The sequence below is a fragment of the Lissotriton helveticus genome, chromosome 7, assembly GCF_964261635.1.
Source record: "Lissotriton helveticus chromosome 7, aLisHel1.1, whole genome shotgun sequence".
NCBI classification, from domain to species: Eukaryota; Metazoa; Chordata; class Amphibia; order Caudata; family Salamandridae; genus Lissotriton; species Lissotriton helveticus.
Genome location: NC_136068.1, coordinates 30,023,087 through 30,035,915, shown reverse-complemented (window position 1 = coordinate 30,035,915; position 12,829 = coordinate 30,023,087). Strand labels below are relative to the sequence as shown.

The 12,829-nt window shown below is 47.4% G+C and overlaps 1 protein-coding gene across 4 annotated transcripts in view; it reads right to left on the bottom strand.

Moving 5' to 3' along the window:
- LOC144767955 (cell adhesion molecule CEACAM1-like) overlaps nt 1–5,426 on the bottom strand; it is a 189,621-nt gene extending 184,195 nt beyond the window's left edge. For all 4 annotated transcript variants that reach the window (XR_013598397.1, XR_013598398.1, XM_078651306.1 and 1 more), the window contains exon 1: nt 5,075–5,426. The gene's annotated coding sequence lies outside the window, so the exon portion shown is untranslated. The remainder of the gene's footprint in view (nt 1–5,074) is intronic.
- Between the last annotated feature and the right edge of the window lie 7,403 nt (nt 5,427–12,829).

Below are 12,829 nucleotides of genomic sequence, written 5' to 3'. Positions count from 1 at the left end.
GGCTTGCCCCATGTGAAAGGATACATTGCTGGAGTTGGACCACTTTTGTGACACACTTCAGCAATGCGTCACTTTTGCACCAAACAGATACGTCAGAAATACTGACGTATCTGTAACTCCTTGCGCCATGATGCGTCATACTGTAAATATGACAAGTCTCTTAACTTCAACTTCATCATTGGTGTTGCAAGGAGGGCACAGTGAAAAGTGACGCATTGTTGTTTTCACGCAGCGATGCGTCACTTTTCATAAATGAGGCCCTCAATTTTTTACAGCTTGGAATGACACCTGCAAAATGGTTAGCAACCGTAGGCCTGGTCCAGCTGGTCTTCTGAGCTGCTGCATAATCTCAACAGAATGGGCCAGTTTACAAGAATTCTTAAATTGTGTCTTATGTTCTTAATACTATGATTTACTTTTGTAATAGGAAAGGTGTACATTTGATTAATCTCAGTGGAATTCCACCCGCCACAAGTATGTCAATTCTTTATGTAGGATTTGAGGTAGCACATGCAAATGTGCCAAGAGTAATGAATTAATTTTAAAGTGCTGCTATTACACAATGTAATAGTACTCAATTTTCGACCTCAGAAAGATGAAAGGCTGAGTCATCGGAGCCAGCACTTGATATTTTGATATACAGGTCACAACAGATATCATCACTGAGTGGTTACCTTACTAAACCATGATGAATTGACATATTGCTCACCCCTAATTTGTTTCTGCCTGTCGTGTTTGCTAGCTTTGCATTCTGTAACTTATTTTATAAAAATGTGCTTCAATATCCTAAAAATGCTTAACAAATTCAAGTTCCACTGTGCATGCAAATAGGTACAGAAGTGTAGTGAAAGTTGTCATAAGTTTGCTGTTTTTTTCTATTAATCGTCATATTTTTCTGTTCTGCGTAAAACAAACCGCAGTGACATGTCTAAATAACTCTAAATCAAAGAAAAACAACGACCCAGGCCTGGGAAATTATCGGTTACATAGATTCTCAATATGACATAAATTCTATTCACATAATTCCAGTTTACACCATGCCACATAATTCCACTACACAAATCTACTCCACCCACTCAATTCCACAACTAACAATTCCAATCCAACCCACATAATTAGACTCCACACCACATACATACACTCCATAAAACATGGGTAAAAGACATTCGGCCAGATTGATCAAAGACCCGTTTTGCGAGTCTATAATAGCGATTCATAAGGAATCGCTATTATAGACTAGCAAAACGGGATTCATGTGGGAAGCGCAATATTTATTGCGATTCCCACTGATTCCTTATTTGCAATTAGCTAATTGCTAATCGCAAATAAAGAATAACTCCCCATTCATTCCTGTGGGCCTTTAGGCCCATAGGAATGAATGGGGAGTTATTCCTTTTTTGCGATTAGCAATTAGCTAATTGCAAATAAGATAGCGATTTCAAGGGTGCCAGGGTGTCCAAAGGACACCATGTAGCACCCCTGATATGCAATTTTACACAGGTGTTGCGCACACACATGTCCAAAGGACTTTTTTGTTGTGTAACATGCAACTGAGAAAAATGCACTAAAGTGCTTTTTTCTATCAGTCAGACTTCGTGGTAAATAGCGACCAAAAATTGCGAATTTGCAATGTAAAAATGGTTCATGAATTGCATTTAAGGAATCTCAAATAGAGATTCTTTAAATGCAATTCCTCGCAAATGTGCGAATTCTTTATTAGCGAATTTTGCATTTGGGATGATGAATTCCAAATGCAAAAATTGCCCTCGCAAAGGGCCAGATTCTCAGAATCTGGCCCTTTGCGAGCGCAATTGAGCTTGATGAATCTAGCTGATTGTCATTTCCAACGCCAATAGCTCTAATTCAAGCAAATGCGAGACCGATTGCATTTCTAATGCATGTTAGTTTTTTGGTGCTAACTAGTGCTAAAGTGCATGTGCTTTTTCCCCTAAACATGGTAGAATTGGTTATACCCAAATAACATCTTTAATTACTTACAAGGCCCTAGTGTCCCTTTATGTTCACTGTTGTCAGGGAGAGTGAAGCCAGGCAAGGCGAGCTCAGCATTCTGCCTTACAGAAGGCCATAGGCTGCCTACAGTACATCTGAAGTTTACCAGCGTTAGACAGGGTGGTGTGGCGTGGCACTCTATGTGTTATTAGCATTCTAACAGTCAGAGACCACTTTTAAACACTAACATCCCAGTTTAAAGCTACATTAAGTGAATGAAATTCTTAATAACATATATTGAGGAGTGTAAGTAAACGTATTAGACTTTTTTATACAATTCCTAAATAGGAAATATTATCAGTATGTGCATGCATTTGTTATCCTGGAAAGGTTTTCTTTTATATAGCTTTTGTTTGATAATGGATTATGGGGCATATGTAGTTAGCCGTTTGCGAATCTCAAACGCCGAAATTCGGCGAATTTCAGCATTTGCGAATTGCAAACGGAGTTTTGCTATGTAGGTGCATATTAGCAAAATAAGGAATTGCAAAAATTGCAATTCCTTAAATGCTATGTAGGAGTCAATAAAAAATGTGATTCAGGCTTAACGAATCGCAAAATACCACCTACTCCAAGTAGATGGTATTTTGCGATTTCCTTTAAAAATGCATTTTTTTTTTATTCAAAGTGCCATGTGGCCCTTAGGGCATGTCTGTGCGCCTCATGTACTTACAGGCACATTCCAGGGGTGCAACAGGTGTCCTTTGGACACCCTGGCACCCTTGGAATTGCAATTCTCAAATTGTGATTTTTTTCATAGAAAACAGCAATTTGAGAATGTATCCCCATTCATTCCTAATGGGACACTCATTCCTTAATTGCGATTCGCAATTTGCTAATCGTAATTAAGGAATATTAGGTAACCGCAAAAAAATTGCGAATTATTACCTACATTCCATTTTGCGATTCTCAAATAGCGATTCCTTAAAATTCGCTACTTCAGAATCGCAAAATGGAGATTACCTACACATGCCCCTATATGAGAATCTTCTTTTGGGGAAACTGCATTTTCATACTTCTCTGTAGGAGAGTTCGGGACGGTCTGGCTCAGTCACGTTCACTACAGACCGTGAGTCATGCAGTGAATAACACAGAGGTGCAGTGTGAGCTCGAGGTGGGAACATGAAGTGACCCCCTGGCATGTGCACAAAATTAACCCTGCGCCCGAGAAGCACAAGCAATCTATTTGTAAAGGCAACAGCCCATCATATTTCAAAAATAGAACAGATTATAAGCAGGTAGCTTTCCAGATAAAAAAAACCAGACGTTCATATTCTTTGATTGTAGAAAATGTCCTCTTAATTCCAAACACTTCCGGGCACATGCATCAAAGGAAATTGCATTCGCAAACGGTGCGAATCGCAAAATTCGGCCGTTTGCGAATGCAATTTCCATTTTTGGGATGCATTATGCATTTTGTTGTTCTCGCAATTTAAGAAATCGCAAACTTGCGATTTCTTAAATTGCGATTGCATTTAAGGAATCTCAAATTGAGATTCCTTAAATGCAATGCATCAAACTTTTAAAATTTGCGAATTCGCAAATAAGAGGTGCAAATTACCATGAAGTTAGCCTTCATGGTAATTTGCGAAAACTTTGAAAAATCCACAAAAGTGCATTTTTCAAAGTTTCATTGTACACACACACATGCCCTTGGGGCATGTGAGTGTGAAAAATGTACTTAATGGCAAATTTCAGGGGTGCAACAGGGTGTCCTTTGGACCCCCTCTGCACCCTTGAAATTGCAATCTCATTTTGCGATTCCTTAATTGCGATTCGCAAAATGAGAATGTCTCCCCATTCATTCCTATGGGCCTCTAGGCCCATAGGCATCAATGGGAAGGGATTCCTTAATTGCGATTCTTAAATTGAGAATCGTAATTAAGGAATTTTAAGAAATCGCAATTTATTTAGTGATTTTTTGATGCATTGCAGTTTGCGATTCCTTATTTTTCGCAATTAGGGAATCGCAAACTCCAATGTTGATCCATGTGCCAGTTCATTCTTTAAAATACACAACAGAATTGCTTGCCAACGCATTTCGTCCCACATGGGACTTCTTCAGGGCTCAAAGGATTCAGTATCTGCTGACGATTTTATGAAAGTTCAAATATAAAATTGAGATCAGAAAAGAAGATATAGTAGGAATCGTGTTCCTGATGTTACTATTGCATCGACAAAGCACCATGTAATCAAGCGTTTCAATGTAATGGTTTGGGGATATGTAGATCCCTCCGCATGTATGTGGTCGTCCGGTTCCCTCAAAGTTGCAAAGAGTCCCCTTGGCATGTGCCTAGCATGCTAATACAAGCTATGAGGCCCGTGGCCACCGTTTACTGTCCACCTCTGGGTCGTTTCTTCCCTCCCTCTTTGCCTTTGAGAGGTTGCCTGAGTAAGAGGAGTTTTGTGGAGCTTGGGGATGCGTGATATTTATGTGTGTGGGGGGCGGAGGGCATGTATCCCCCTCCCATTATGCCCCTGGGTGAAGCGTCCATTCAACCAGCTTCTTTAACGGCAGTGCCTTGTGCCCTACCATCCTGTGCCCGGGCGCAGCTCCTCCATAGTGCCCACTCGCGTCTAGGCGCTCTCCCTATCCTCACTCATCACGGGCGGTCAGAGCGCCTTGGCGGTGGGTGCTGGTGTTATTGTCTGCCGGAAGTAATGCTGGGGGTGAATACTGAGTGACTCTCGCCCCTTGTAGGGTAGGAGGCTGGCAGGAGACAGAGCACAAAGGTTGCATAATGCACAGTCCTTCAAGTTCAAGCATAAAAAATAACAAAATTGACGTATCTGTGATGATTTTAATATGTCTTTTTGTGCTTGCTTATATGGTTGTGCTTTGCTAACGGAATAAAGCGTTTTGAACTTGAACTTGCACAGTCCTTCAGGAACTGAGGGGCGATGAGGAGGCATAAACTGTGGTCATAATAGTTATTTGCATATGTCGGACACACTGTGATAATAACTGTGATGCCCTGTACCCTTCAACGTGTGATGCTGGCACCAGCCACGTGATGACCCTGGGAAGAATCTTTACACACGTCACAGCTGATATACAACTCACCGTAGACTCGCAGCCGCCTGGTGGCTGTTGTAGGGTTTCAATTACTGTCCGTGACGCTGACCGTGTAGTCTCCGCTGTAGTTTGTTTTCAGGTCTCTGATCCGCAGGGACCCGTCCGGGAGGGGGGTCTCCCGCCCCGTGTACTGGGGGCCGAGGTTCTGTGTGGAACTAGACATAACGTAACTGAAGATCCGCTGTGTGTCCAGCAGCGCTGCCCCTCTGTACCAGGAGAAGAACAGTACATCCGTAGTGACCGGGGCAGTGAGGGAGGCCGTCTGTCCCACTGCTGCTGTGACCACCTCCGCCCCGGGCCGCTGCCCCGCCGTCCGCTGGGTCCAGACACCGAGGCAGGCTGGAGGGAGGAGAGAAGAGATAACACAGCGAGATGAGAGAACTGAACGTGGGAATCTTCCGCTCTGACCGACATTTCCACGCACTTCACTACGGGGCCCCCTCATGGGCTTGTGAGAAGAGGGGCGTAGATCTTACTCAAGATATGTGCACTTAGCTGGGCCGGGGTCAGCGCACCTTCAGTCAGGGACAACTACAGCTGACCTGGGAGGGGCTAACAGGCCAACCATTGGCGGTGGGGCTAACACTTGAAACAATGGAGGCGGGGCTAAGTCTTGAAAGAATGGAAGCAGGGCTAAGGCCTGAAACAATGGAGGCGGGGCTAACACTTGAAAGAATGGAGGCGGGACTAACACCTGAAACAATGGAGGCGGGACTAACACTTGAAAGAATGGAGGCGGGGCTAACACTTGAAACAATGGAGGCGTGGCTCAAGCTTGAAACAATGGAAGCGAGGCTAACACTTGAAACAATGGAAGCGGGGCTAAGGCCTGAAACAACGGAGGCGGGGCTAACACTTGAAAGAATGGAGGCGGGGCTAACACTTGAAACAATGGAGGTGGGGCTAAGGCCTGAAACAATGGAGGTGGGGCTAAAACTTGACACAATAGAGGTGGGGCTAACACTTGAAACAATGGAGGTGGGGCTAACACTTGAAAGAATGGAAGCAGGGCTAAGGCCTGAAACAATGGAGGCGGGGCTAACACTTGAAAGAATGGAAGCGGGGCTAAGGCCTGAAACAATGGAGGCGGGGCTAACACTTGAAAGAATGGAGGCGGGGCTAACACTTGAAACAATGGAGGTGGGGCTAAGGCCTGAAACAATGGAGGTGGGGCTAAAACTTGACACAATAGAGGTGGGGCTAACACTTGAAACAATGGAGGCGGGGCTAACACTTGAAAGAATGGAAGCGGGGCTAAGGCCTGAAACAATGGAGGCGGGGCTAACACTTGAAAGAATGGAGGCGGGGCTAACACTTGAAACAATGGAGGTGGGGCTAAGGCCTGAAACAATGGAGGTGGGGCTAAAACTTGACACAATAGAGGTGGGGCTAACACTTGAAACAATGGAGGCGGGGCTAACACTTGAAAGAATGGAAGCGGGGCTAAGGCCTGAAACAATGGAGGCGGGGCTAAGGCCTGAAACAATGGAGGCGGGGATAACACTTGAAAGAATGGAGGCGGGGCTAACACTTGAAACAATGGAGGCGGGGCTAAGGCCTGAAACAATGGAGGCGGGGCTAACACTTGACACAATAGAGGTGGGGCTAACACTTGAAACAATGGAGGTGGGGCTAACACTTGAAAGAATGGAAGCGGGGCTAAGGCCTGAAACAATGGAGGCGGGGCTAACACTTGACACAATAGAGGTGGGGCTAACACTTGAAACAATAGAGGTGGGGCTAACACTTGAAACAATGGAGGTGGGGCTAACACTTGAAAGAATGGAAGCGGGGCTAAGGCCTGAAACAATGGAGGCGGGGCTAACACTTGACACAATAGAGGTGGGGCTAACACTTGAAACAATAGAGGTGGGGCTAACACTTGAAACAATGGAGGTGGGGCTAACACTTGAAAGAATGGAAGCGGGGCTAAGGCCTGAAACAATGGAGGCGGGGCTAACACTTGACACAATAGAGGTGGGGCTAACACTTGAAACAATGGAGGCGGGGCTAACACTTGAAAGAATGGAAGCGGGGCTAAGGCTTGAAACAATGGAAGCGGAGCTAACACTTGAAACAATGGAGGTGTGGCTAAAGCTTGAAACAATGGAGGCGGGGTTAACACTTGACACAATAGAGGTGGGGCTAACACTTGAAAGAATGGAAGCGGGGCTAAGGCCTGAAACAATGGAGGCGGGTCTAACACTTGACACAATAGAGGTGGGGCTAACACTTGAAACCATGGAGGCGGGGCTAACACTTGAATCAATGGAGGCGGGGCTAACACTTGAAAGAATGGAAGCGGGGTTAAGACCTGAAACAATGGAGCAGGGCTATCAAGCCAACCTATGGAGGCGGGGCTAACAAGCCAACCATTGAAGGTGGAGCTAACACTTGAAAGAATGGAGGCGGGGCTAACACTTGAAAGAATGGAAGCGGGGTTAGGACCTGAAACAATGGAGCAGGGCTATCAAGCCCACCTATGGAGGCGGGGCTAACAAGCCAACCATTGGAGGTGGGACTAACACTTGAAACAATGGAGGCAGGGCTAACACTTGAAAGAATGGAAGCGGTGCTAAGGCCTGAAACAATGGAGGCGTGGCTAACTCTTGAAACAATGGGGTGGGGCTAGAAAGCCAACCATTGGAGGTGGGGCTAACACTTGAAACAATGGAAGGGGGCTAAGGCTTGAAACAATGGAGGCATGGCTAAAGCTTGAAACAATGGAGGCGGGGCTAACACTTGACACAATAGAGGTGGGGCTAACACTTGAAACAATGGAGGTGGGGCTAACACTTGAAAGAATGGAAGCGGGGCTAAGGCTTGAAACAATGGAAGCGGAGCTAACACTTGAAACAATGGAGGCTGGGCCAACACCTGAAACAATGGAGGTGTGGCTAAAGCTTGAAACAATGAGGCGGGGCTAACACTTGACACAATAGAGGTGGGGCTAACACTTGAAACAATGGAGGCGGGGCTAACACTTGACACAGTAGAGGTGGGGCTAACACTTGACACAATGGAGGCGGGGCTAACACTTGACACAATGGAGGCGGGGCTAACACTTGAAAGAATGGAAGCGGGACTAAGGCCTGAAACAATGGAGCAGGGCTATCAAGCCAACCTATGGAGGCGAGGCTAACAAGCCAACCATTGGAGGTGGGGCTAACACTTGAAACAATGGAAGCACAGCTAATGCTTGAAACAATGGAGGTGGGGCCAACACCTGAAACAATGGAGGCGGGGCTAAAGCTTGAAACAGTGGAGGCGGGGCTAATGCTTGACACAATGGAGGCGGGGCTAAAACTTGAAAGAATGGAGGTGGGGCTAACACTTGAAAGAATGGAAGCGGGGTTAAGGCCTGAAACAATGGAGCAGGGCTATCAAGCCAACCTATGGAGGCGGGGCTAACAAGCCAACCATTGGAGGTGGGGCTAACACTTGAAACAATGGAGGCAGGGCTAACACTTGAAAGAATGGAAGCGGGGCTAAGGCCTGAAACAATGGAGGCGGGGCTAACTCTTGAAACAATGGGGTGGGGCTAGAAAGCCAACCATTGGAGGTGGGGCTAACACTTGAAACAATGGAGGTACGGCTAATGCTTGAAACAATGAGGGCGGGCCAACACCTGAAACAATGGAGGCGGGGCTAAAGCTTGAAACAATGGAGGCAGGGATAATGCTTGACACAATAGAGGTGGGGCTAACACTTGAAACAATGGAGGCGGGGCTAACACTGAAAAATGGTAGCGGGGTTAAGGCCTGAAACAATGGAGCAGGGCTAACAAGCCAACCTATGGAGGTGGGACTAACAAGCCAACCATTGGAGGTGGGGCTAACACTTGAAACAATGGAGGCGGGGCTAACACTTGAAACAATGGAGGCGGGGCTAACACTTGAAAAATGGTAGCGGGGTTAAGGCCTGAAACAATGGAGCAGGGCTAACAAGCCAACCTATGGAGGTGGGACTAACAACCCAACCATTGGAGGTGGGGCTAACACTTGAAACAATGGAGGCGAGGCTAACACTTGAAAGAATGGAAGCGGGGCTAAGGCTTGAAACAATGGAAGCGGAGCTAACACTTGAAACAATGGAGGTGTGGCTAAAGCTTGAAACAATGGAGGCGGGGCTAACACTTGACACAATAGAGGTGGGGCTAACACTTGAAAGAATGGAAGCGGGGCTAAGGCCTGAAACAATGGAGGCGGGTCTAACACTTGACACAATAGAGGTGGGGCTAACACTTGAAACAATGGAGGCGGGGCTAACACTTGAATCAATGGAGGCGGGGCTAACACTTGAAAGAATGGAAGCGGGGTTAAGACCTGAAACAATGGAGCAGGGCTATCAAGCCAACCTATGGAGGCGGGGCTAACAAGCCAACCATTGAAGGTGGGGCTAACACTTGAAACAATGGAGGCGGGGCTAACACTTGAAAGAATGGAAGCGGGGTTAAGACCTGAAACAATGGAGCAGGGCTATCAAGCCCACCTATGGAGGCGGGGCTAACAAGCCAACCATTGGAGGTGGGGCTAACACTTGAAACAATGGAGGCAGGGCTAACACTTGAAAGAATGGAAGCGGTGCTAAGGCCTGAAACAATGGAGGCGTGGCTAACTCTTGAAACAATGGGGTGGGGCTAGAAAGCCAACCATTGGAGGTGGGGCTAACACTTGAAACAATGGAGGCGGGGCTAACTCTTGAAACAATGGGGTGGGGCTAGAAAGCCAACCATTGGAGGTGGGGCTAACACTTGAAACAATGGAAGGGGGCTAAGGCTTGAAACAATGGAGGCATGGCTAAAGCTTGAAACAATGGAGGCGGGGCTAACACTTGACACAATAGAGGTGGGGCTAACACTTGAAACAATGGAGGCGGGGCTAACACTTGAAAGAATGGAAGCGGGGCTAAGGCTTGAAACAATGGAAGCGGAGCTAACACTTGAAACAATGGAGGCTGGCCCAACACCTGAAACAATGGAGGTGTGGCTAAAGCTTGAAACAATGAGGCGGGGCTAACACTTGACACAATAGAGGTGGGGCTAACACTTGAAACAATGGAGGCGGGGCTAACACTTGACACAGTAGAGGTGGGGCTAACACTTGACACAATGGAGGCGGGGCTAACACTTGAAACAATGGAGGCGGGGCTAACACTTGAAAGAATGGAAGCGGGACTAAGGCCTGAAACAATGGAGCAGGGCTATCAAGCCAACATATGGAGGCGAGGCTAACAAGCCAACCACTGGAGGTGGGGCTAACACTTGAAACAATGGAAGCACAGCTAATGCTTGAAACAATGGAGGTGGGGCCAACACCTGAAACAATGGAGGCGGGGCTAAAGCTTGAAACAGTGGAGGCGGGGCTAATGCTTGACACAATGGAGGCGGGGCTAACACTTGAAAGAATGGAGGCGGGGCTAACACTTGAAAGAATGGAAGCGGGGTTAAGGCCTGAAACAATGGAGCAGGGCTATTAAGCCAACCTATGGAGGCGGGGCTAACAAGCCAACCATTGGAGGTGGGGCTAACACTTGAAACAATGGAGGCAGGGATAACACTTGAAAGAATGGAAGCGGGGCTAAGGCCTGAAACAATGGAGGCGGGGCTAGCTCTTGAAACAATGGGGTGGGGCTAGAAAGCCAACCATTGGAGGTGGGGCTAACACTTGAAACAATGGAGGTACGGCTAAGGCTTGAAACAATGAGGGCGGGCCAACACCTGAAACAATGGAGGCGGGGCTAAAGCTTGAAACAATGGAGGCAGGGCTAATGCTTGACACAATAGAGGTGGGGCTAACACTTGAAACAATGGAGGCGGGGCTAACACTGAAAAATGGTAGCGGGGTTAAGGCCTGAAACAATGGAGCAGGGCTAACAAGCCAACCTATGGAGGTGGGACTAACAAGCCAACCATTGGAGGTGGGGCTAACACTTGAAACAATGGCGGCGGGGCTAACACTTGAAACAATGGAGGCGGGGCTAACACTTGAAAAATGGTAGCGGGGTTAAGGCCTGAAACAATGGAGCAGGGCTAACAAGCCAACCTATGGAGGTGGGACTAACAACCCAACCATTGGAGGTGGGGCTAACACTTGAAACAATGGAGGCGAGGCTAACACTTGAAAGAATGGAAGCGGGGCTAATGCTTGAAACAATGGAAGCGGAGCTAACACTTGAAACAATGGAGGTGTGGCTAAAGCTTGAAACAATGGAGGCGGGGCTAACACTTGACACAATAGAGGTGGGGCTAACACTTGAAAGAATGGAAGCGGGGCTAAGGCCTGAAACAATGGAGGCGGGTCTAACACTTGACACAATAGAGGTGGGGCTAACACTTGAAACAATGGAGGCGGGGCTAACACTTGAATCAATGGAGGCGGGGCTAACACTTGAAAGAATGGAAGCGGGGTTAAGACCTGAAACAATGGAGCAGGGCTATCAAGCCAACCTATGGAGGCGGGGCTAACAAGCCAACCATTGAAGGTGGGGCTAACACTTGAAACAATGGAGGCGGGGCTAACACTTGAAAGAATGGAAGCGGGGTTAAGACCTGAAACAATGGAGCAGGGCTATCAAGCCCACCTATGGAGGCGGGGCTAACAAGCCAACCATTGGAGGTGGGGCTAACACTTGAAACAATGGAGGCAGGGCTAACACTTGAAAGAATGGAAGCGGTGCTAAGGCCTGAAACAATGGAGGCGTGGCTAACTCTTGAAACAATGGGGTGGGGCTAGAAAGCCAACCATTGGAGGTGGGGCTAACACTTGAAACAATGGAGGCGGGGCTAACTCTTGAAACAATGGGGTGGGGCTAGAAAGCCAACCATTGGAGGTGGGGCTAACACTTGAAACAATGGAAGGGGGCTAAGGCTTGAAACAATGGAGGCATGGCTAAAGCTTGAAACAATGGAGGCGGGGCTAACACTTGACACAATAGAGGTGGGGCTAACACTTGAAACAATGGAGGCGGGGCTAACACTTGAAAGAATGGAAGCGGGGCTAAGGCTTGAAACAATGGAAGCGGAGCTAACACTTGAAACAATGGAGGCTGGCCCAACACCTGAAACAATGGAGGTGTGGCTAAAGCTTGAAACAATGAGGCGGGGCTAACACTTGACACAATAGAGGTGGGGCTAACACTTGAAACAATGGAGGCGGGGCTAACACTTGACACAGTAGAGGTGGGGCTAACACTTGACACAATGGAGGCGGGGCTAACACTTGAAACAATGGAGGCGGGGCTAACACTTGAAAGAATGGAAGCGGGACTAAGGCCTGAAACAATGGAGCAGGGCTATCAAGCCAACATATGGAGGCGAGGCTAACAAGCCAACCACTGGGGGTGGGGCTAACACTTGAAACAATGGAAGCACAGCTAATGCTTGAAACAATGGAGGTGGGGCCAACACCTGAAACAATGGAGGCGGGGCTAAAGCTTGAAACAGTGGAGGCGGGGCTAATGCTTGACACAATGGAGGCGGGGCTAACACTTGAAAGAATGGAGGCGGGGCTAACACTTGAAAGAATGGAAGCGGGGTTAAGGCCTGAAACAATGGAGCAGGGCTATTAAGCCAACCCATGGAGGCGGGGCTAACAAGCCAACCATTGGAGGTGGGGCTAACACTTGAAACAATGGAGGCAGGGCTAACACTTGAAAGAATGGAAGCGGGGCTAAGGCCTGAAACAATGGAGGCGGGGCTAACTCTTGAAACAATGGGGTGGGGCTAGAAAGCCAACCATTGGA